Source organism: Lepidochelys kempii, chromosome 4 (genome assembly GCF_965140265.1).
Source record: "Lepidochelys kempii isolate rLepKem1 chromosome 4, rLepKem1.hap2, whole genome shotgun sequence".
Classification (NCBI taxonomy): domain Eukaryota; kingdom Metazoa; phylum Chordata; order Testudines; family Cheloniidae; genus Lepidochelys; species Lepidochelys kempii.
The window spans coordinates 64,852,803-64,876,198 of NC_133259.1; the positions used below are offsets into that span (position 1 = coordinate 64,852,803).

Sequence of the window (23,396 nt, forward strand, 5' to 3'; positions counted from 1 at the left end):
CCCAACTTGTATGTCTGAGTGATTCGGTGAAGTAGGATTGAGCAGATGTGTAGGCTCTAACGTTTTACATTGTTTTATTTTTGAATAAAGCAATTATTTTTGTACATAATTCTATATTTGTAATTTTAACTTTCATGATAAAGAGATTGCACTATAGTTCTTGTATTAAGTGAATTGAAAAATACTATTTTGGTTTTTTACAGTAAATATTTGTCATAAAAAATAAATAGAAAGTGAGCCCTGTACACTTTTTATTCTGTGTTGTAATTTAAATCAAGTTGAAAAAGTAGAAAACCTCAAAAATATTTAAATAAATGGTATTCTATTATTATTTAACGGTGTGATTAATTGCGCAATTAAAAAAATTAATTGTGCGATTAATCGCAATTAATTTTTTTATCCCTTGACAGCCCTAATTATAAATATAAATATAAATATATTGGAGGAAATAATAAGTCTATGGTGTCACTGAAAATCTCCTTGCAAAGTTTGCATGTATCATTTTAATTCTTCAAACCTAACAACCAGCAGACTCATAGTTTCGTAAACAAGCCAAACCAAACCAAACACATGTATACACTAAATACTTCAGCAAACTGCAAAAATAAATTTCCTTTTAAACAATAGTGTGTGATGAAAAAAGGAATAAAAAGTAACAGAGTGGAACATTTACAATTCAACTGCAGGACATTTAAGTGTCTTATTCCTACAGTTCATAGCATCACTTTTTGCCCTTGTTTATAGCCCATAATAGCCTAGGCCAACAATGTCAACACACGTGTTATAAAAGTTCGGCACATTGAAGGGAAAGAATGTGTTGCCTCACATACAGGTGAGTTAATTAAAAGATGCCTCCTCCACTTCAAGACAAGGAAAATTCAATGGAGTGCCTTTGGGAGCAAAGGAGGAAGAATACTGAAAAGAATAATGAGGTTATACTTGGTGCTTCCGGGGGATCTCAGAGCACTCCTTTGGGTATGGAGTGAGGTATGTACTGTATGTTGTTCTCTGGACTTCAATGAGCACAGCAAATGACACATGTAAACAGATTTTTACATATTATGATCATATACTTTTACAACTCTGACAAAGCAGTGGCTGAAAAATGCCATACAGATCCTCTGCAATAAGTTGTGTGGTGTTTAATGATCGAACTATTCCATCCTTTGTACTCAGCAACATCTTTTTAAAACAATAAATACCAGGCTAAAACAGAAGGGTTGTATATTTGATGGGCACATAATGCCTATAATGTACCTTCTGCTGGAACTGTTAATAAAGTAAATTCTCAACAGCAAGAATAAAAATCTAACTTCAGAAGAGAAAAAAATATATCCCATTTATAATTCATTATGGAATCTCAGTGCTTTGTTATGCATTCAGAAATTGTGGTGCCTGCAGCTATATTAATTACTTTTGCATTCATTATTAGAGTGCATAACAATTAGAAAAGCCTGCAGGCTTCATGAAGATGGCTTTCTTTCCTTCCATACCCCCACTGTTTAATTTTTTAAAATTTATTTTCATGTAGAAGCATGCAAAATACTAGTCCTGAAAAGCAAGATATTCTACTGCATCAACAGTTCTGCTCCTCTTAGAGCTAAAATTACTTATTTGGCATTCAGTGCAAAAGTTTTCTCTCCTAATGGCAGTCAGACTAATGGGCTTAATGTACCAAAGGCAACTGATTTTTTAACAGACATTATTTTCAAAAGTCAGCTTTCTGTTGTATCTTGCTGGTTGATGCTTTGGATGTTTAACCTTCAACTGGACTATAACACACATTCGTGTATAAGATAAGGGCTTTATTGTAGTACAGAATTATAATTTTGTTTGTTTTTGTACAGATGAAAAAATCATAACTACAGAAATGAAACAACCAAACTGCAATCAAATGTTTACGAGAACAAACTTCCTGTGATTGGAGTAAACAACACTTGACTTAATCATGAAATTGATGAAGATTAAATTTCCAGGATCTAAAACTGTCTGGCTGCATCTGTAATCAGAGTTATTAGTTCCTGTTGTTGACATATGACTCCAGACCTTGCTGCTCACCACCTCTGGAAGTCATTCTGGGAAGTTCTGCCCATGAAGGCTCACCTCATTTCCCAAAAGTTGTCTACTCCGGGATCCCTGGACCCACAAACTCAGTGCCTGCGGGAACCCCTCGCCTAAACCAGTTCTTCCTCTTGTCTGCCAATCTGACCCTTTTTCTCCTCATGCACAACTGGTTCCCGCTCCTGTGTCCCCCCAACAAATAGCTTCAGGAAGGACTATCCCATGCTCTCGGACTCTCTTGCAACCTGACATTATTTGTAGCCAGTCTTTGATACTCTAGCCTCTGAAATGTTTTATATACATAGAAATCTGTGTAAGTGCTTTATATTCAAATAATCTATAGTTTCAGACAAACATGAGAATTGTTTCTAAAGGTTGAGATGAGTGATAATGCATGGCATGTTCATTTTACTGTTATGACATCCTCTTCCTCTTCTATTACAGATGCTAGCACAATGGGGCCCTGGTCCTTGTTTGGAGGGAAGGATCTGGGCCGCTGTTGTTGTTTACAATAGCACAAGATTTTAAAGTAGTGATTTTGTATGTCCCAGTTATTGGGTGCCCAACTAACAACAATTGAAAGGGGCCTGATTTTCAATGCCTTTTAAAATTGCCTCAATTTGGGCACGCAGCTGAAGCAGCAAAATCACTACTTATGGTACTTCTGAAAGTCTTGTCTGCCAAGTCTACCATTTCAAGTTCTATCAAACCAATGGTGAAAAGGAATATTGAGCTATCTCAGAAATAGGAGTTAAAAATAATACCTGTTACACTGTTACTATAACTCAGTAAAAGCAGAAAATATGAGTACCAGATTAGGAGGCTTCCATGGAAAAGAACATTGCTGGATTATTATTAACAAATTCACATGTATGTAACCAAAGATACATTTCTGTAACCCTTAAAAAAAATCAATAGAAAATCCTCTGAATAATAAACTGATATTTAATCAATGTGTTGCTCTTCTTGCAATGATAATAGCAGAAAACCAAGTATCATACAAATACTTTAGATGACATGGAACAAGCATGGCAGAGCATGGGATTTTCATACTGAAAAAAACAACCTAGAAAAGGCCTCTTCATGTGCTTAATTTAGACCTGCTTAGTAGTGACCTCATTGTTTATCAGGGGATGATTTCAGTAAAGCAGCAGGCTAAAGCTTCTGGTAATCCAAGCCTAAATCTTCCAATTAAAATACTTGGCATTTGGAATATAAACAGAGACAGTGGGATGCCATCACTGTTTTGATCTATGCTATTCCCTTTTTTACCAGTATAATTTTATGCTCATGTCATAAATATAAAGGGAAGGGTAAAGACCTTTAAAATCCCTCCTGGCCAGAGGAAAAACCCTTTCACCTGTAAAGGGTTAAGAAGCTAGGATAACCTCGCTGGCACCTGACCAAAATGACCAATGAGGAAACAAGATACTTTAAAAGCTGGAGCGGGGGGAGAAACAAGGTTTTCTCTGTCTGTGTGAGGCTTTTGCCGGGAACAGAAAAGGAATAGAGTCTTAGAATTTAGTAAGTAATCTAGCTAGATATGCGTTAGATTCTGTTTTGTTTAAATGGCTGATAAAATAAACTGTGCTGAAGGGAATGTATATTCCTGTTTTTGTGTCCTTTTTGTAACTTAAGGTTTTGCCTAGAGGGATTCTCTATGTTTTGAATCTGATTACCTTGTAAGGTATTTACCATCCTGATTTTACAGAGGTGATTCTTTTACTTTTTCTTCAATTAAAATTCTTCTTTTAAGAACCTGATTGCTTTTTCCTTGTTCTTACGATCCAAGGGTTTGGGTCTGTGTTCATCTATGCAAATTGGTGAGGATTTTTATCAAGCCTTCCCCAGGAAAGGGGGTGTAGGGTTTGGGAGGATTTTGGGAGGAAAGACTTTTCCAAGTGGGCTCTTTCCCTGTTATATATTTGTTAGAGGCTTGGTGGTGGCAGCAATAAAGTCCAAGGGCAAAAGATAACATAGTTTGTACCTTGGGGAAGTTTTAACCTAAACTGGTAAAAATAAGCTTAGGGGGTTTTCATGCAGGTCCCCACATCTGTACCCTAGAGTTCAGAGTGGGGAAAGAACCTTGATAGTTCATATCAAATGTTTGTTTTCCCCACACATAATGTTAACCCTAAGCTATAGGAACTAAATCCATACCTTCTGTTTATTATAAATGAATGTGTTAAACTCATCGCTAAGCAGTTGGCTCTCTTGGTTTTAACAAACCTGCCATTTCTAATCTTGCAATGGCAGGGGAGGCTTTCAAGGGTGCAACTAAGGGCATATTATAAAGAGACAGTGGAGTCTCCATAGTAAGACTGACTATTTTTGGTTATAATCCTATTTGGACATTTCTACCCACCCCTTCTAATTTCTCAAAAATTTAACCAATCAACTTTAAGTCTGTTAAACCTGAATCCCTGCTGGTAAATAGATTTGCACCCTTTCCCCCTTAAAACTTGAAGATGATTGGGCAGAGACATTAATCAAATATGAATATTTAAAACATTAGAGGTAGTTCTTATGCAAACATTTCCTGATTTTTCTTTTTAGGAACATTATAACTCATATCTTTTCCTAGAAACTCTTAAAATTAGTTTATTCTGTCCTTCTAAATGATGAGTGGTGCTTTTGACTGATTTTTTGAAAGTGTGATATCATAGATTAATTCTGAAATTATTCAATATGTTGTGTTTTCCCTGACATTAAAATTTTGAGGAGTCTATAAAGACTATTCTGGAAGACGGCCCTCACAGAGTTTATGAACACCACAGTGTCTCTATCTGCATGTCATATACGGAGAGAAATTCTGTAGGGACACAGATCTTCACTTCATGGATTTGGGAGATAATCAACATGTTTTTCTGGCCAAAACCCCAAAGTCCAATTTCAAGGTTGGGCCTCACTTGTCAACCTGTGAAGCTCATAAATTCCTTAAGACCATACAGAGATACCAAGGCTAATAGTATCTCAGATCTGCAGAGCTGATAAACTCTTCAGGCTCATGAGACTTGGTAAACCTCTTTAGGTCTGCAGAATTTATCATATGGATTACATAATGGAAAGAAACTGCAAGTGAAAGGAAATTTGTAAATATAAAGATCAGTGTGATTATTTTTTCCTTATGTGATGAGGAATCCTTGTAGTCAGTCATTCCTGCTAGAGCTAAGAAATGCTGCCTTTGTGAATGTGCTCTGATATGTCAGTCGTATCTTTAAAATAAATAAATAAAAATGTATAAATTGATGTAGTTAAGCAAAATAATCAAAGTACTATATTTATTTTTCTGTTAGATTTTTAGGATGACTGAGCCAGAAACAAAATTGAACATATTTGTTCTCTTTATTCAATAATCTGAGAGTTAGTCTTCCAAAATTGGAACCCAGGAGCCTGGTGAACTATGTACTGAATTTTATGAACAGTTTGAAGAATAATTGTGGGAACCACTTATTAAGATGCAGTCTTTCCGTCACTCATTTCTTTATTCTTTGTTTCATATTCTAGCTCCAGATGATAGTAAGAGGCTCTTATTAAAGCAAATATGAATGCAAAGCGAGAAATATATTATCACTGCTGTGAAGACCCAAGCAGAATTATATAAAGGATTTGCTAGAGTGCAGCTGTTATTGACCTATTTTTACCTTCAGTTTATACATTTACACACACACCCTTCATAAATTTAATAGAGAGAACCATGTGGTTGTGTCCTGTAAATTCTTTGAAAAATTTGGAGAATTTTATTGTCAAGAGATCAGAAACAACTGACTGGGAAAAAAAAATAAAACATTTAGGCAGTATACCTGCCCTGGAGATTAACAGTATTTAACAGAGAAAAGTTACTTACTCATTTGTATGATCACAATATGATACAGAAAATACATCTGACTCAGACAGGGATTATAGGGATAGATTTTGCCCTAAAATATGTATGCCCACACCCTTGAAGTAAATAGGAGTTGTAAATCTGAGGCCAGAATTTTGTCCATAAAATTCAACTATAATGAGTATCTTTGTCGGATAGCTTAAATACCATTAAATAGGGTGGGTAGCTACCTTAGCTACCTAAGGAAATTAGGTACCTAACTCCCACTGCGGGTCACTTGGAGTGGTGCATCTAATTCCCTTATGTGCCTTTCATAGAATCATAGAATATCAGGGTTGGAAGGGACCTCAGGAAGTCATCTAGCCCAACCCCTTGCTCAAAGCAGGACCGATGCCCAATTAAATCATCCCAGCCAGGGCTTTGTCAAGCCTGACCTTAAAAACTTCTAAGGAAGGAGATTCCACCACCTCCCTAGGTAACGCATTCTAGTGTTTCACCACCCTCCTAGTGAAAAAGTTTTTCCTAATATCCAACCTAAATCTCCCCCACTGCAACTTGAGACCATTACTCCTTGTCCTGTCATCTGCTACCACTGAGAATAGTCTAGATCCATCCTCTTTGGAACCACCTTTCAGGTAGTTGATTATTGTTTCATTTATTTCTATTGCTTTAGTGCCTAAGGACCCCAAACATGAATCAGATATCCTACAGCACTAGGCACTGTACAACAAATAAGAGTAGCAATTCTTTCTCTACAATATAAAGAAATGTGACAAGTGAACAAACAGGATAGAGGAGATTCAGGAAGCCAACGTTATAAAAGAAATAAGCACATATATGTAAGTTGCTATAAAGATGAATCTAGTAGACTGCTCAGGAAGATGCTCAGCAAGGCTATACTTATAGTGCTGGTCAAGTAAAGCAAGTCTACACAAGCCTTGAAAAACTGATGAATAGACCAGTGTTTCCTTAGTTTGGCTTCCACTGGCAGATTTTAATTGAAAATAATTGAATACTACATTTATTGTTATTATTAATTTGATTTATTATGTGTATTACCATAGTGCCTAGGAACCCTAGTCTTGGATCAGAGTGTTATTGTGCTATATGAACAGAACAAAAAGTCTATGCCCCAGAGGCTTACAATCTCAGCCTTTAGATTTGAGAGTAAATGTTGCCAGGATTGGGAAACAATGTCAAAATTAAGTTGTTGTCCTTTTCTTGTATGAATTATTGTAAACATGAGTGACTGGAGCATATTGCCTTACTATTTATTTGGAAGAATGACTCATTAAACTGTCAGTATTATCCAAATCAAAACACCTATTACAAAGTGTGCATGGTTTCAGAGTAGCAGCCGTGTTAGTCTGTATTCACAAAAAGAAAAGGAGTACTTGCGGCACCTTAGAGACTAACAAAAGCTTATGCTCAAATAAATTTGTTAGTCTCTAAGGTACCACAAGTACTCCTTTTCTTTTTACAATGCATGGTAGTTTAAAATGCATGTGGCAGTATCTAGATTTGCTGGCCTTGTAGGGTAGCCCAAAATAACAGAGAAAAAAACGTAAGTATATAAAATCAGAAAGGCTAATTTATATTAGATTAATGAGTGTCACTAATCCAGTATATTACATAGTTGATTGGATTACATGTATGGATATTTCCTTAGTTATCGTAAGAGGACTGATCAGCAGTCTGTTGGTTTAGTAATGCAGAATTAATATTTCATTTGCTTAAAGACATTTTAATATGGCAAGTATAAAATGACTGTTACTTTTCTATTTATGTGATAGTGGACATTCTCTTTTACTGGGCATGGCTGTTAGGAAAAGTCTATGCTTGCTCACAACCAATATGCATCAGAGGAATTCCCCTTTGGGCATCCAAAGCAACACAAAGGGACGAACGCAAGCTAGAGAATCTGATCTATTCTTTTCAAAAAGAACTGAAGAACTTTAAAGTTGTGTGACTCTTTTCTTAAATTATATGGCAGAACATCCTCTAGCACTGCTGCAGACATTTGTTTATACATAACTTTATATCTTATTCTGTAACAAAAATGTAAGAGAGTAAATAATGACAATGGTAAAGCTGTAAATAGTCATCATCAGGTGCTGGTAGTAGCTGCAGGGAGAGAAGAAGAAATGAAATACTAAAAATGCATAAAAAAGAGTATCCTGGTGGAGAATAAAAAAGCAAGAGAGTGCCCTGTTGATGCACCTCATGGAGGCCAATGAACTGTGAAGGAGACTGGGATTTAGGATACCTGGGTTGTATTCTTGGATCTGCCAGTGGCCAGCTGTGTGGCCTAGGCTAAGTCATTCAACCTCTCTTGTCTTAATTTCTCCATCTTGTTAGGATATAGATATTCAGGCCTGTCTGTAAAGGCCTGTACTTTAAGAATTTAGGTGTATTCTTATCACTTGACTAGTTAGAGGTATAAAAGAAAGAATCAAAATCACTGTCTGCCAGTGTAAGGTCTTTCTCTTACTGTGACAGTCTGAGGCCCTGTTCTTAGGCTAAGGCCTTTGGCTAAGCAACAGAGGCAGCCATAAGTTGGGAAGCGACCGGTCACATCCTCACATTCCAAACTAGTCACATTGAAAGAAGGTGCTATTGGGCTGTTAGGAATACAATCCTGTCCTGATAGTGCCCATCACCTCCAGAGAAAGGGAAGTGCCTAGAAGATGTAAAAGGAATTTGAGGTTGATAGTTTTCTGTCTGGTAAGAACTCACTTATCAATAGACACAGCTGGGAAACTCTTATGTCTTTATAGATGTAGTTGTGAAATCCTCACTTCTGTATTGTTTTGTCATTATAGTTCCCACTTTGCTATTGTTTATTGGCATGGTCTCTGTCTGGTTCTGTGATTGTTTCTGTCTGCTGTATAATTAATTTTGCTGGGTGTAAACTAATTAAGGTGGTGGGATATAATTGGTTAGCTAATCATGTTACAATATGTTAGGATTGGTTAGTTAAATTTCAGTAGAATGATTGGTTAAGGTATAGCTCAGAATATTACTATATAAATTAGGGGCAAACAGGAAGTAAGCTGGGATTCGAAAATAAGGAAAAAGGAACTTGTATTTAAGCTTGCTGGAAGTTCACCCCAATAAACATTGAATTGTTTGCACCTTCGGACTTCGGGTATTGTTGCTCTCTGTTCATACGAGAAGGACCAGGGAAGTGGGAGAGTGAAGGAATAAGCTCTCTAACACATCTGTCTCAATATTTATCCTCAATTGTAAAGTGCTTTGAGATATAGGGATGGAGAGTGTTCTATAAAAGCAAAATGTTGTTAAATAGTGAAAGCTGAATGTAAGTCCAGGAAAAAAGCTTTGCCGATCATAAATACAAACTTGAACTCCATGAAGAATCTGTGGTATTGAAACACTGGAATGTCATTCTTTGGAGTTTATTATCTAAGATAACACAAAGGATCAAACCTTTACTCGCATGAGCAGTCCTTCCTCACATGGGTATTCTTCAGTGAGAAGAACTCACATGACTACCAAGTTGTAAATAAGTACCTGTAAAAAGGATGGGGGTGAGACTTCTGCTTAGTCTTACAATACATAAAGAACAATTAATTGCTGGTTAACAAAAATGTGTAGATGTTTTTAATGTGTGTGTGTGTGTATAAGAATAAGAATATAATTTTGTATTGTGTATAAACTCTTGGATGCTAACCAGTTGTGTTCCATATCCCATCGTTTCAGTAAAACTTATGAGTAAACTTGTTTCCTATTTGCTAGAGAATTGAAAAGCATTATAAATACTTTAAATGGGCATTCCACTGAAATGAAAGGAGCACCAGTATCTGCCAAAGTTGTTCAGCAGCATGAGAGATACAGGGCCATTGGGTGCACCTTATATATTTGGCATCTGTAAAGCAATTAATTAACCTTTTAGCCAATGGCAACACATTTCTATCACATCTTAGAAGCTTTTACATTTATGTGAGCTCCCTCTAGTGTCTTCTTTACAGGAAAGCATTTGGATTTGTTCTATTAGATGGATCTCTGTGGCTGAGTTGGGGATGTTCCTGACTTTGACGGAGAAACATGAGGGTTCAAAGTATATTTACTCTGTGTTTTCATTAATCACCACACCACCCCAAAAAATTTACAAATATCTTTGTTTTGTGTGTGTGTGTGTGAGAGAGAGAGAGAGAGAGAGGGATGAGTGCAGCCCTAATCAATCATTTTTCTTATACAAACAAGGGAACAAATAATTTAACTGAACACACCCACATTAATTAAAGAAAGAGTCAGCTGCCTACAGATGTGGTATCTTCAAAACCAGCAGAAAGTTAATCTGAGTTAGCTCTTTAAATCACTGCACTATGGGGCTATATCGCTTCTCTTGTAGGTTTCCAGTGGCCACACAGAGCAGCACCGGGGACAGTGTTAACCAGTTTGCTTCTTGACAGAATTTACTGTTTAAGGGCTAATCCCATTGATATTTATGTGAGTAGTCCCTTTGACTCTGATTCAGGGTTGGGAGGTCAGGCCCTGTATGATTAATTCACTTCTAACCTGTTGTGGGTTTTTTTAAGAGTTGGCACATTTCCTCTATATCTTGCTAGAAACATAAGATTGACTGTTATAGAACTTGGCTGTTTCTGGAATATATTTACGTTTTATCAGAAGTTTCTTGATATAGTACTACTGGGCATTAATATATAATCTTAACAGAATTTTTGTATGTCTAACATAATAGTTTATCCAGTCTTTATTATCAGCAAACCAGAGTATGAGGTACCACAAACACAGATAAGATAGATTTCACATGAAAGCTTCCCTACAAAATATGGAGTACGGTTTGTGTCAGGGAGAATTGGATGTGGCAGAAGCAACTTTGTGCTTCAGTTATTATATGCTGCTGCAGTGGCCTCCTGTTGGCCATCACTACCAAGGATAAATCAGGTTGTTCTAATTTACACTGGAAGCTGGATCAGTTCCAAACTGGCAGCCCTCTGGCACTTTTGAACTTGTGGTTCTTGGTAGTGTTTCTTTATTCTCTGTTTCTCTTTTTGTCAGAGGCACAGACCCACAACATATCCTCATGAGGAAATTGCCATCCACAGTTTTCACCATCTTGCCAGAAAAGCTCTTTATTTGAAAAATAAAAGTCAAATTTTCCTTTTTGGATAGCTTCTTCCTCTCACTCTGTTGACTTTTTGTTATCCCTTCAACCATTCCTCAAATCATATCTACCCCTCTCACTTTAAGATGGCCCTTTCTGTTACACCTATTTTGAAACTGTCTTTAGAATTCTGCTAGAACTTCCCTCTATGAACAGACCAAGTACAATGGGATCAACCAAGTAGGATAATTTACATGATGCCTGTATGTAGTTCCTCATAACAAATCCTAGGCCAGGGAATGCTAAGGATTTTTGAAGGGCCGGAAGGAGGGGAACAAAGGCTTTTAATCACTAAAGATTAAAAAAAAAACAAATTTAGCAATGTACAATAAGGGTTTATTCTCCAGGTTACTTTTTCTGCATAATGTAGCAAGGCAGGTCCTCTTGGAGCAACCCCTCTTGTCTTGAGGTGGTCCTGCAGGCACCCTGTTCTCATTTTCCTATCATAAACTTAATCTTTGCTCTTTAGAAATTCTAGCAGTGCTCTCTGGCACTATCTTCCACTCAATCTCAGCTGCCCCTTCCTTTCTCCAGCTCCCTACTGCTGTCTGAAGTGGTTCTTCTCTCCTGTCCCATTAGAAGGATGGTGCAGGTAAACTGGGCCCACTCCCTCTTGGAAGGTCCAATCCCCTCGTGACACGTAACTGAGTTTTAGTCTGTTACGAGCACACTAAATGCTACTACCCTTATTTGCTACATCTTCAATATACATATACTATTGTATCAGACTTTTGAGCTTCAGATCACCTTCCTCTGTCTTTCTGATACCGTGGCAGTGCTTTAAACATCAAAACAAGTCACCACACTGTTTTAGAGCTTGTAAAAGCACAAAGTGTTTTCAATCGGTTTTCTCTGCTTTCCCAGATGTACTGCTCCAGCTTTAGCCTAGCCAAGAGTGCTAGCTGGAATGAAATCAGCTTTGTGGAATGTCTCTATTTTAAAATGTTTCTTTGATACTGTACTTCATTAAGGGGTCCTGAGAGGAGTTAGTGACCTGGCAAATTGCAATTATTTTGGAGAGATGGACGAAAGTACTTGTTATATTAAAATACATATAAAACAGTTACTTTCCCATCATTTTAAAATGCTTGGAGATTTACTAGGAAGAGATGATTTAAACAAGTCATTTGTCAATCCTTTTTTCCTACCAGTGACAGATTTCAATAAAATTATATTGTGGTTATTTAAAAAGTCTTGGGAACGATTAATGTTGTTGGATTCTAGTCCAGAATCCTCTAAATAAAAAATAAATTATTCCTCACTTATTATGTGTTGCGTCGGCTAAACTTTTTTGTTTATAAAAATGTTTAACTAATATATATATATAACATCAAGAGTTTAAAAATATGCATCACAAGTGCCAGTTATTTTAGTGAGAATAATTACTCATTATTCAGATGTGATTTTATATTTAGAAATCTGAGTCACTTTGAATCAGTAACACATGTAGCAGAAATGTTGTTGAGCTTATGACACTGCTTATTTTGCAGCCTTTTAGGTACAACTCAGCCCTGTTTCCAGTGATTTCAATCAATCAGACATAGACCTGTCTTCAAAGCAAGGAATATAAACATTTGCCAAAGCATGAACTTAGACACAGAATTGCATGTCAAACTTTGGACAGTTGTGCACACTGGCGGCCCTAGCACCTATGCATTTAAGGATCCAGCTCTAACAGTCCAGGTTGTGCAGTGGCCCTGTAGCTATTGTGCGTATACTAGCATCAGAGCTATCATTATTCTGCCTGTGCATGACAGAAAACTTCAACCTATAGAACTGTAGACCCCCAGTTCCTTTTTCTGAACACTTAAGTAAAAATAATCAATGTTTCTTGTGACAGCTTTTACCACATGAAAAAGGAGGCAATCCTGAGTCCCACTATTCTAACTCTGTTTCTCAGCTGTTCTGGTACTAAACCCAAAGTACTTATGGTAATCTGGCAACTGGTCTGAACACAGCAATTAACTATCAGATTAGGGTTATTGTGTTTGTTTCTGGAATAATGTTTTTGAAGAAAATGTATTGGTGTTCTGGTATTATGGGGACCTCTTTTTGTGTATGGCAAATGAGCTCCGGGATCAAGTACAGTTTACCAGGAATTACCCATTCCACTATTAATAGCAGAATAGCTGCATGAGATTTGTGTTCAAAGTAAGATTTCTTCCTCATGCACCACACTTATATAGGAGAATAAATTAAGCTATTTTAAAAAGCAGATGGTGGATGTGGCTGTAATTGAAGAGACCTTCTGAGTGGATAAAGGGTTCCATAAATTCTAAAAAGATAGTTTAGTCAAATTAGTTCTGCCTCATCTCACCATGAGAGGAAGGGTTATGATCCTTTAATCAATAAAAATCAACCATTCAATATTGATAACCATTCTCATCCGAGATGGTTTTATATTTAGCTTCCTCACCAGGGAAAGAGCTAGTCTTTGTAAAATATTGTCCACCAGCTAAAGCTAGTCTGTATTCTGAGGATCGCAGAACAGTATTAATTTTATGAAGTCTGTGTTGATCTTTGGAATACAAATCAGGAAATATCATCAGAGTCACATAATCTCAAGAAACCAAACCAATATTGCAAGAAAGAGAGAAAGAAAGACCTTTCCTTGAAGGAGAAACTGGTTCTGTGAAGACCTAGACCCCAAAGAGATCTTAAGTAAATATCACCTACCTAAATATAGCTCTGACAACTTAGCCACTACTAATGAATACATACATATATAATTAGAAGGCTATGTTAGAGGTCTTTATTCTAACAATTTGTGTAGTTTTTCTTTAGTAAAACAGTTAAAATAGTGTATTAGTGTGTGCATCTATAGACTATAGAATATCTTAAGTGGTAGACTTAAAGGAAATGAGACATGTTCAGTGTCCACAGCTGCAGACTCTAGTTAAACACCAGGTTGATCAGCTTCATTTCTGATTCTTCATCTATAACAGCTACCATCTGGTATAAAAAGGCATAGTTCTCAAGTGTGGTCATTTCTTGCTGCTGACAGCTCTTCACTGTGTCTCTTTAATTAGGCAGAGGAACACAGCACATCCGACACGTATTTTTGTGGACCACTCATTGTACATATTGACAAAGCAGCAATTATTTTGGTGCCCACAAGTAGTTCAGAATATTCATTATTTCACATCTAGTGGTATCACTCTGATTATATCATCATCATCAATGGAAGTTTTAGTGTCCTGAACGCTCCATGCATAAACTGCATGTAGTCTATATGTTCAAATATATACAAAAAAACTGTCTTGAGTAAGAAAGGATGTAAGGCTAAAATACCTAGGCTAACAGCTATTGGGCCTTTTTTTTTAATCTCCCAAAGGCCAATTAAAACACACGTTATAACACAGATGCTCCTAACCATAGCAGAGGGTTGTGAAAAGAGGCACTGCAAGAGATGTGAGAACTGCTACAACAAAATACACTGTAGTTGGAAAGAAAATAAAATAGAAGACAATAGAAGCAAGGAAGATAAAAATGCAGTTTATTGCAATGTATGTTAAATGATGCAAAATTATTTTTGCAGATCCTCGGCCAGTGTAAATCACAGTGATTTCAATGGAGCTGCATTGATTTATGCCAGGTGAGTTTCTCATCCATTATGTTGTTTGGTTTATATAACATGTTAAGATGCACACAGATTTGGGGCTTGATCCTTGGTCTTTAGGCTGAGCCTGTGGTCCAATCCTGTCTGCTCTGAGTGTTACAACAACAGCAAAAAGGGGGGGTAGAAAGGGTGGGACAGACCTGGAGGGAGACCTCCTGGCTAATCAGTGCCAGCATTGACAGCCACAGAGCAGGAGGTTTGGGGGGGGGGGTTAACTCTTTTGTGGCAGGCAGACCTTTTCTCTAGATAGTTTTTCTATAGTGCCAGCATCTCCAGCTCTGTAATGCTTGTGCGCCACAAGAGCACTTTTACTGCACTGCTATTATTCTTCAAAGTATGCTAGTCAGATTAAAATGTTTTCAATGATCCTTAATAAAAAGGGAAATCACCATGATTTAGCATATACATATCACTTTACAGTACACATTCAAAGTGCTGTACTATGGAAAAATGTTTGTGCAATACCGGGGCACAGTGTAGTACTTGGATTGAGAAATCTTCTGTATAATTAATGTTTGTATTTAACATCTAAAATCATCAGGGTGTTTGCTTATTTCGGTTTGCTATCCCAGGAGTTTCTCTCCCTTCTTCCCATAGCACATGAAATGAATATCAGGGCTAAGGAGAATAAACCCTGTTAGAAGCTATTAGAAATCTGCTGGTATAATACAGTAGCTACACACAGTTTAAAAAAAAAAAAAAAAAAAGATGGTGGCGACCAATAATTGGGTTACATCTATGCAGCATTTCAGCAGATAGTTACCCAGATAGCATGCAAATCAAATCGACCCGTTGCCATAGCACCCTAGAGCCGTGTTAGCAGTTTAATTTAACAGAGGTCACTGGATGGTAACGTCAAGGAACAAATACTGAAAATTTTAACTGGTAAGAAGTGTTAGTACTTTGTAACTCATTGTGAGCTTTTTATTTTATAGAAGTTTTAGTCAGGGATTCAGTAAACCTGTTTTGGAAAAGGATGTATCTTTTAAAAAATCTGATTTTTTGGACCAAATCAAAGCTTCCATTGGGGTAATCATACTAAAACAGGAGAGTAGAAGGAGGTGTAAACCCAAAGTAGACTCCTATAGACATGATTGTGCCTGTGAAAGATAGGCACGATTTAGGGCTAGATTTTTAAGGGTATTTAGGCAACTGAAGATACAGATAGACACTAGGTGCCTTTGAAACTCCTGCTAGGCACCTATCTTCCATTGGATTCAATGGCTGTGTTGCCCAATGGTGAGAGTCCATAGTCATCTAGCCCAGTAGCAAGAGAGTAAGTGGCTGGGGTAGGGGAACCCAGACATACTCCACCAGGTTTCAGCCAAGGGCTCAAAAACAATTCAAAATATGTGGGTGAGGGGGCAGGTGCCCCTACATCTGTTCCCTGGGCCACTTCCTACCCCAGCTTTGGTTCCTCTGTTGGTGCCACTAGTCTGTCTTAGGGTCCCTCTTGGAGTTCTCTCTGGTTACTTTGTAGAGGGTCTCCCTCTATCTGTGGTGACTTGTGTCATAAATGTAAAGGGAAGGGTAAACCCCTTTAAAATCCCTCCTGGCCAGAGGAAAAATCCTCTCACCTGTAAAGGGTTAAGAAGCTAAAGGTAACCTCGCTGGCACCTGACCAAAATGACCAATGAGGAGACAAGATACTTTCAAAAGCTGGGAGGAGGGAGAGAAACAAAGGGTCTGTGTCTGTTGGTATGCTATTTTGCCGGGGATAGAACAGGAATAGAGTCTTAGAACTTTTAGTAAGTAATCTAGCTAGGTATGCGTTAGATTATGAGTTCTTTAAATGGCTGAGAAAAGAATTGTGCTGAATAGAATGATTATTTCTGTCTGTGTGTCTTTTTTGTAACTTAAGGTTTTGCCTAGAGGGATTCTCTATGTTTTGAATCTAATTACTCTGTAAGGTATCGACCATCCTGATTTTACTGCTATTAAAAGTCTTCTTGTAAGAAAACTGAATGCTTTTTCATTGTTCTCAGATCCAAGGGTTTGGGTCTGTGGTAACCTATGCAAATTGGTGAGGATTTTTACCAAACCTTTCCCAGGAAGTGGGGTGCAAGGGGGGGGAGGATTTTTGGGGGAAAGACATGTCCAAACTACGTTTTCCAGTAAACCCAGTTAGAGTTTGGTGGTGGCAGTGGTTATTCCAAGGACAAAGGATAAAATTAATTTGTACCTTGGGGATGTTTTAACCTAAGCTGGTAAAGATAAACTTAGGAGTTTTTCATGCAGGTCCCCACATCTGTACCCTAGAGTTCAGAGTGGGGGAGGAACCTTGACAACTTGTCATTCTCGGGCCCCACGGCTGAAGGGTCTGCAGCAGCTTGACCGTAAGGGCCTGGTGCTGGCCTGCTGGAGCCTCAGCAGCTCCTCTGCAGGAGGCTGCAACACCCAACTGCTCTCCTCCTCTATCTGCCCAGACTGAACTGAGCTGCTCCCTTTTGGACTCTGCCTCCAGCGCGTGTACCCAGTGAGGTGAGGCTTCCTGGGTCCAGAGCAACTTCTTAACTCTCACTTCACCACCGTGGGGTTCATACACCCCGTCATAGACCCCTAGATAAGAGTACTATTGCAGAATATGGAGCTGTGAAGACTGCTCTTTTTGGATAGATTGGGCGGGGGGGAGAGTTGAAGGGAAAGGAACCAGCCTAGGGAATCCTGTTCCTCCAGGGAGCAAGCCATACATCTTCACTAGTACTTGACAGACTGGTGATGCAAGTCCAGGACCAGTAGAGATTAATAGACATAGCAGCAGAACAATATTTGGAAAGTCTGCCTGGGAGGACACAGTTGAGAGTGCTGGCACCACGCTGACGGAAGCTGTACAGTAAAGGGAAGTCAAAAGTTGCTGCATGTATGCAAATGAATTAGTTCTGAAAATGTTTTTTACTGCCTCATGACTGCAGACAGCTGGGTAGTATTGTGTGATATGATATGAGAGCATCAAACAAGAGAACAAAGTCTAAAAAGGATTGAGAGTTTGTATGAAATTTTGTCACTTGCCTCATCAAGGGGGAGAAAAGGATTGTTTTAAAAATAGGGCAACATGGGGCGGGAGTCAAACATGTAAGTTGAGCAGTTAGATGTTATCCAGGCTGCTAGCAGCCCTTTTTTTCCCCATACCTGACGTACAGCAGAACTTATGACTCATAGGTCTTATTTTTCATCATCCCTGAAAGAACAGACTCCACAGCACTTCCAAAATCGCATTACAAAAGGGAGTTGACATTAGCTCATGCTGCAATTTGCTGCGATTTGCGATTTCTTCAGAGTACAACTAAAGAAGGAGATGTTTTTGAATGAGATATAGTCCCTCTCTTGCCCATAAAGTTCAGCAAGCCCAAGGTAAGGTGTATGGGAAATATACACAGGCATTCACACATCCTGAATATTTTTATTATCCCCTTTTAAAAATTAAAAGCAATTAGTTTAAGGAATTGGATATGTTCTTAGTACTTTAAAGATAGAGTGGTTTCAGAGTAAGAGCCGTGTTAGTCTGTATTCGCAAAAAGAAGAGGAATACTTGTGGCACCTTAGAGACTAACCAATTTATTTGAGCATAAGCTTTTGTGAGCTACAGCTCACTTCATCGGATGCATACTGTGGAAAATACAAAAGATGTTTTTATACACACAAACCATGAAAAAATGGGTGATTATCACTACAAAAGGTTTTCTCTCCCCCCACCCCACTCTCCTGCTGGTAATAGCTTATGTAAAGTGATCACTCTCCTTACACTGTGTATGATAATCAAGGTGGGCCATTTCCAGCACAAATCCAGGGTTTAACAAGAATGTCTGAGGAAGGGGGGGGGGGATTAGGAAAAAACAAGGGGAAATAGGCTTGAATAGAGACTGGGAGTGACTAAGTCATTATGTAAGGTAACCTAAGTTAATTGTATCCAATTTGCAAATGAATTCCAATTCAGCAGTCTCTCGCTGGAGTCTGGTTTTGAAGTTTTTTTGTTGTAATATCGCAACTTTCATGTCTGTAATCGCGTGGCCAGAGAGATTGAAGTGTTCTCCGACTGGTTTATGAATGTTATAATTCTTGACATCTGATTTGTGTCCATTTATTCTTTTACGTATAGACTGTCCAGTTTGACCAATGTACATGGCAGAGGGGCATTGCTGGCACATGATGGCATATATCATATTGGAAGATGTGCAGGTGAACGAGCCTCTGATAGCGTGCCTGATGTTATTAGGCCCTGTGATGGTGTCCCCTGAATAGATATGTGGGCACAGTTGGCAACGGGCTTTGTTGCAAGGATAGGTTCCTGGGTTAGTGGTTCTGTTGTGTGGTATGTGGTTGCTGGTGAGTATTCGCTTCAGGTTGCGGGGCTGTCTGTAGGCAAGGACTGGCCTGTCTCCCAAGATTTGTGAGAGTGTTGGGTCATCCTTCAGGATAGGTTGTAGATCCTTGATAATGCGTTGGAGGGGTTTTAGTTGGGGGCTGAAGGTGAAGGCTAGTGGCGTTCTGTTATTTAATTTGTTAGGCCTGTCCTGTAGTAGGTGACTTCTGGGAACTCTTCTGGCTCTATCAATCTGTTTCTTCACTTCTGCAGGTGGGTATTGTAGTTGTAAGAATGCTTGATAGGGATCTTGTAGGTGTTTGTCTCTGTCTGAGGGGTTGGAGCAAATGCGGTTGTATCGCAGACCTTGGCTGTAGACAATGGATCGTGTGGTGTGGTCAGGGAGAAAGCTGGAGGCATGTAGGTAGGAATAGCGGTCAGTAGGTTTCCGGTAGAGAGTGGTGTTTATGTGACCATCGTTCACTAGCACTGTAGTGTCCAGGAAGTGGATCTCTTGTGTGGACTGGACCAGGCTGAGGTTGATGGTGGGATGGAAATTGTTGAAATCATGGTGGAATTCCTCAAGGGCTTCTTTTCCATGGGTCCAGATGATGAAGATGTCATCAATATAGCGCAAGTAGAGTACGGGCATTAGGGGATGAGAGCTGAGGAAGCATTGTTCTAAGTCAGCCATAAAAATGTTGGCATACTGTGGGGCCATGCGGGTACCCATAGCAGTGCTGCTGATTTGAAGGTATACGTTGTCCCCAAATGTGAAATAGTTATGGGTGAGGACAAAGTCACAAAGTTCAGCCACCAGGTTAGCTGTGACATTATCGGGGATAGTGTTCTTGACGGCTTGTAGTCCATCTTTGTGTGGAATGTTGGTGTAGAGGGCTTCTACATCCATAGTGGCCAGGATGGTGTTATCAGGAAGATCACCGATGGATTGTAGTTTCCTCAGGAAGTCAGTGGTGTCTCGAAGGTAGCTGGGAGTGCTGGTATCATAGGGCCTGAGGAGGGAGTCTACATAGCCAGACAATCCTGCTGTCAGGGTGCCAATGCCTGAGATGATGGGGCACCCAGGATTTCCAGGTTTATGGATCTTGGGTAGTAGATAGAATATCCCAGGTCAGGGTTCCAGGGGTGTGTCTGCGGATTTGATCTTGTGCTTTTTCAGGGAGTTTCTTGAGCAAATGCTGTAGTTTCTTTTGGTAACTCTCAGTGGGACTGGGAGTGGCTAAGTCATTATGCAAGGTAACCTATTTCCCCTTGTTTTTTCCTACCCCTCCCCCCTTCCTCAGACGTTCTTGTTAAACCCTGGATTTGTGCTGGAAATGGCCCACCTTGATTATCATACACATTGTAAGGAGAGTGATCACTTTACATAAGCTATTACCAGCAGGAGAGTGGGGTGGAGAGAGAGAAAACCTTTTGTAGTGATAATCACCCATTTTTTCATGGTTTGTGTGTATAAAAACATCTTTTGTATTTTCCACAGTATGCATCCGATGAAGTGAGCTGTAGCTCATGAAAGCTTATGCTCAAATAAATTGGTTAGTCTCTAAGGTGCCACAAGTACTCCTTTTCTTTTTTTAAAGATAGATTATTATTTCTTCCACATTAGCTCCACATAAGAAAAGCAAACAGTTTGGCCAGAATAAAGACTGTCCCCAGCTTTTACTCAATCCTTCAACTAAGATTGAAACACAATCATTTTCAAAAGACCATTTTATTTTATGCTTGAAGAAAATCCATGCACAAAAAGATACAACATAAAGAAACATTTTCATTTTGACTGTTCAATGTGATCTCAAAGAAAGATCTAATAAATGCAACACATTCAACATGCTTAAAAATACATCTGTAATCTTCAGTATGTAGTGAGAACTTCTGATTTTCTTATACAGAGAAACCTTTTATTCTCTGGTTACATTTGAATGATCTTTTCATCAAATTCTGGAAGGGGCAGCCACACTTGATTAAAAGGTACCAACTCTCTCTTTGAAGTCATCTATCAATTTTTTCCATTGAGAATATGTCACAGATTTTCTATACCACCCAGTACAATCACGGGGCTCTTGTCTTTTCCAGAAGTGTTCAAACTGCATATCTAGCTGCCACCAGTAAACATGTTGTTTGGTCAGCTTCATAGTGAGTATATCCCCAAGTGATAACCCCAGTAAAGTCTTCAAGGGATCACAGAAATGTAGGACTGGAAGGAACTCGATAGGCCATCTAGTCCAGTGCCCTGCACTGAGGCAGGACTAAGTATTATCTAGCCCACCCCGACACTGTTTGTCAACCTGTTTTTAAAAACCTTCAAATGACAGAGATTCTACAGCCTCCCTAGGTAATTAGTTCCAGTGCTTAACTATCCCCTCTGTCCTCCCCCCAACATGTCTAACCTAAATCTCCCTTGCTGTAATTTAAGCCCATTACCATTTGTCCTGTCCTCAGTGATTAAGGAGAACAATTTTTCACACTCTTCTCTATAGCAATTTTTATGTATTTGAAGACTTACATCCTCCCTCAGGCTTCTCTTCTTCAGAACAACCAACTCAATTTTTTAAAATCTTTCCTCAGAGGTCATGTTTTCATCACTTTTGTTTCTCCTCTGGAATTTCTCCAATTTGTCCACATCTTCTCCAAAGTGTGATGCCCAGAACTGGACACAATAATCCAGCTGAGGCCTTATCAGGGCTGAGTGGAGTGGAAGAATTACTTCTCATGTCTTGCTTACAACACTTCTGGTAACACTTCCCAGAATGATTTTAGCTTTTTTCGCAATAGTATTACATTGTTGAATCATATTCAATTTCGTCTATAATTCCCTAGGTTGTCCTTAGATACTATATCCCTATATCCTTTTCTAGTCCTCTAGGATCTTTCCCACCCTCCATGAGTTCTCAAAGATACTTGCTAATGGCCCAGAGATCTCTTCAGATAGTTCCTTAAGTATTCTGGGAACTATTTCATCAGGCTGTGCAGTCTTTAAGACATCTAATCTAAATAATTCTTAATATGTTCTTTTCCTATTTTAGCATCAGATCCTACCCCATGAGACATGAGTTGTCATGAGGCAGCTTGACTCCTTCTGTTTTCAAAGGGTACTGTTATAACTGTGGTCCACTATTCTTGAACTTTAAGGCAGTCCCTCAAAATGTGGGGAATGGTGCCAATCATTTGGTCACTTCCTCCAGCAAAGATAAGGTGTCCTTATGAAGTTTTATAAGGCTGAAGACGGGCAAGATACCACTTGAACAATGGAATTATTTTATGGTGATGTACAGAGTCCTTTGCCATATCACTGAGCACTGTTCAAGAAATATCCTGACCTATAACCTACTATTACCATATAATTAAAGTTTATATTTCCCATCATTTTTGAGATTGAAAGAAGTTTATAAATCTTTTCAAAACTTTCTTGTGACAGAGTCTGTCTTGGTGGAGCCCCCATGTAACCAAATGGGGCACTGCTCATCCTGTGACAGGATCTTTGACAATTAGTTATTGCCTCTCATGGGGTTCAGTACAGAGGGCTTTAGCCCTCTGGCTAAGACACACTTGAGACCCACCCCTTCTGGGGTATTAAAGCACCAAAATAAGAAGAATGCTAAGAACTCAAAACAGGGCCACCCAAGAAGTCCTCAGCCGGACCCCGTCCTACTCAGGGCTTGTCTTCATGAAGTCAATCCTTTGGTCAGTCTCCATGGGTCCAGACCGTCTCATCCACCAGCAGGCTACTCCAGGCAGCAAGCTATCCCTGACTCTTGGCCAAAACCAAACTTCCCTCACAAGGGAGAAGCCAAGCTCTGCTTTCCACCCACCCTAGTCAGTCCCAAACTTAGCGAGGCCTTCTTTTAACTTCCATCTCCACACTTGAGATCTGCTGTAGGCATAGCAGTGGTGCCAGTCGTGTCTGCAGGCCCTCATTACATTTCTCCCTTTGCCAATGTGGGTGCCATCACTATTTATTCATATTTTTGCTCATTTCTAGACTTCTGAGTTTCATTTGGCATGAGAAGTAGAAATAATGAACTATTACACTTAGCTCTTGTATATTATTTTAATCTACCAGATATTGCACTCAAATAATGGACAAATGCAATTTTACCCAATACCATTCAAGCCTTTAGGCTCAGAGACCCAAAGACAATGGAAGTCAATGCAGTCTCTCTATTGACTTCACTCTGAGTTGGATCAGACCATAAGTGGGTTTTAATAATAGGAACTAGGTCTCTAGCAATGTTAATCATATAAGAATTCTCAGGACTTCCCTTCCCTTATTTATCTGATGAAGACAAATGGTGATTTATATTACTTAGAAAGTAGAAACTGGAATTAAATATCTTATCTGATTATGTGGTGCTATATAAACAGTGTTTAAGTGAATGTGAATTTCTCAAACTCATTCTGAGTTTAGAAAGTTCTCAGGTAT

The 23,396-nt window shown here is 38.8% G+C and overlaps 1 long non-coding RNA gene across 3 annotated transcripts in view; it reads left to right on the top strand.

The window, feature by feature from the left end:
- The window catches only part of LOC140910493 (uncharacterized), a 62,225-nt gene that overhangs the window by 8,184 nt on the left and 30,645 nt on the right, over window positions 1-23,396 (top strand). For all 3 annotated transcript variants that reach the window (XR_012158608.1, XR_012158607.1, XR_012158606.1), the window contains exons 2-3: window positions 1,848-3,585; window positions 14,575-14,631. This is a non-coding gene — a long non-coding RNA (uncharacterized lncRNA). The remainder of the gene's footprint in view (window positions 1-1,847; window positions 3,586-14,574; window positions 14,632-23,396) is intronic.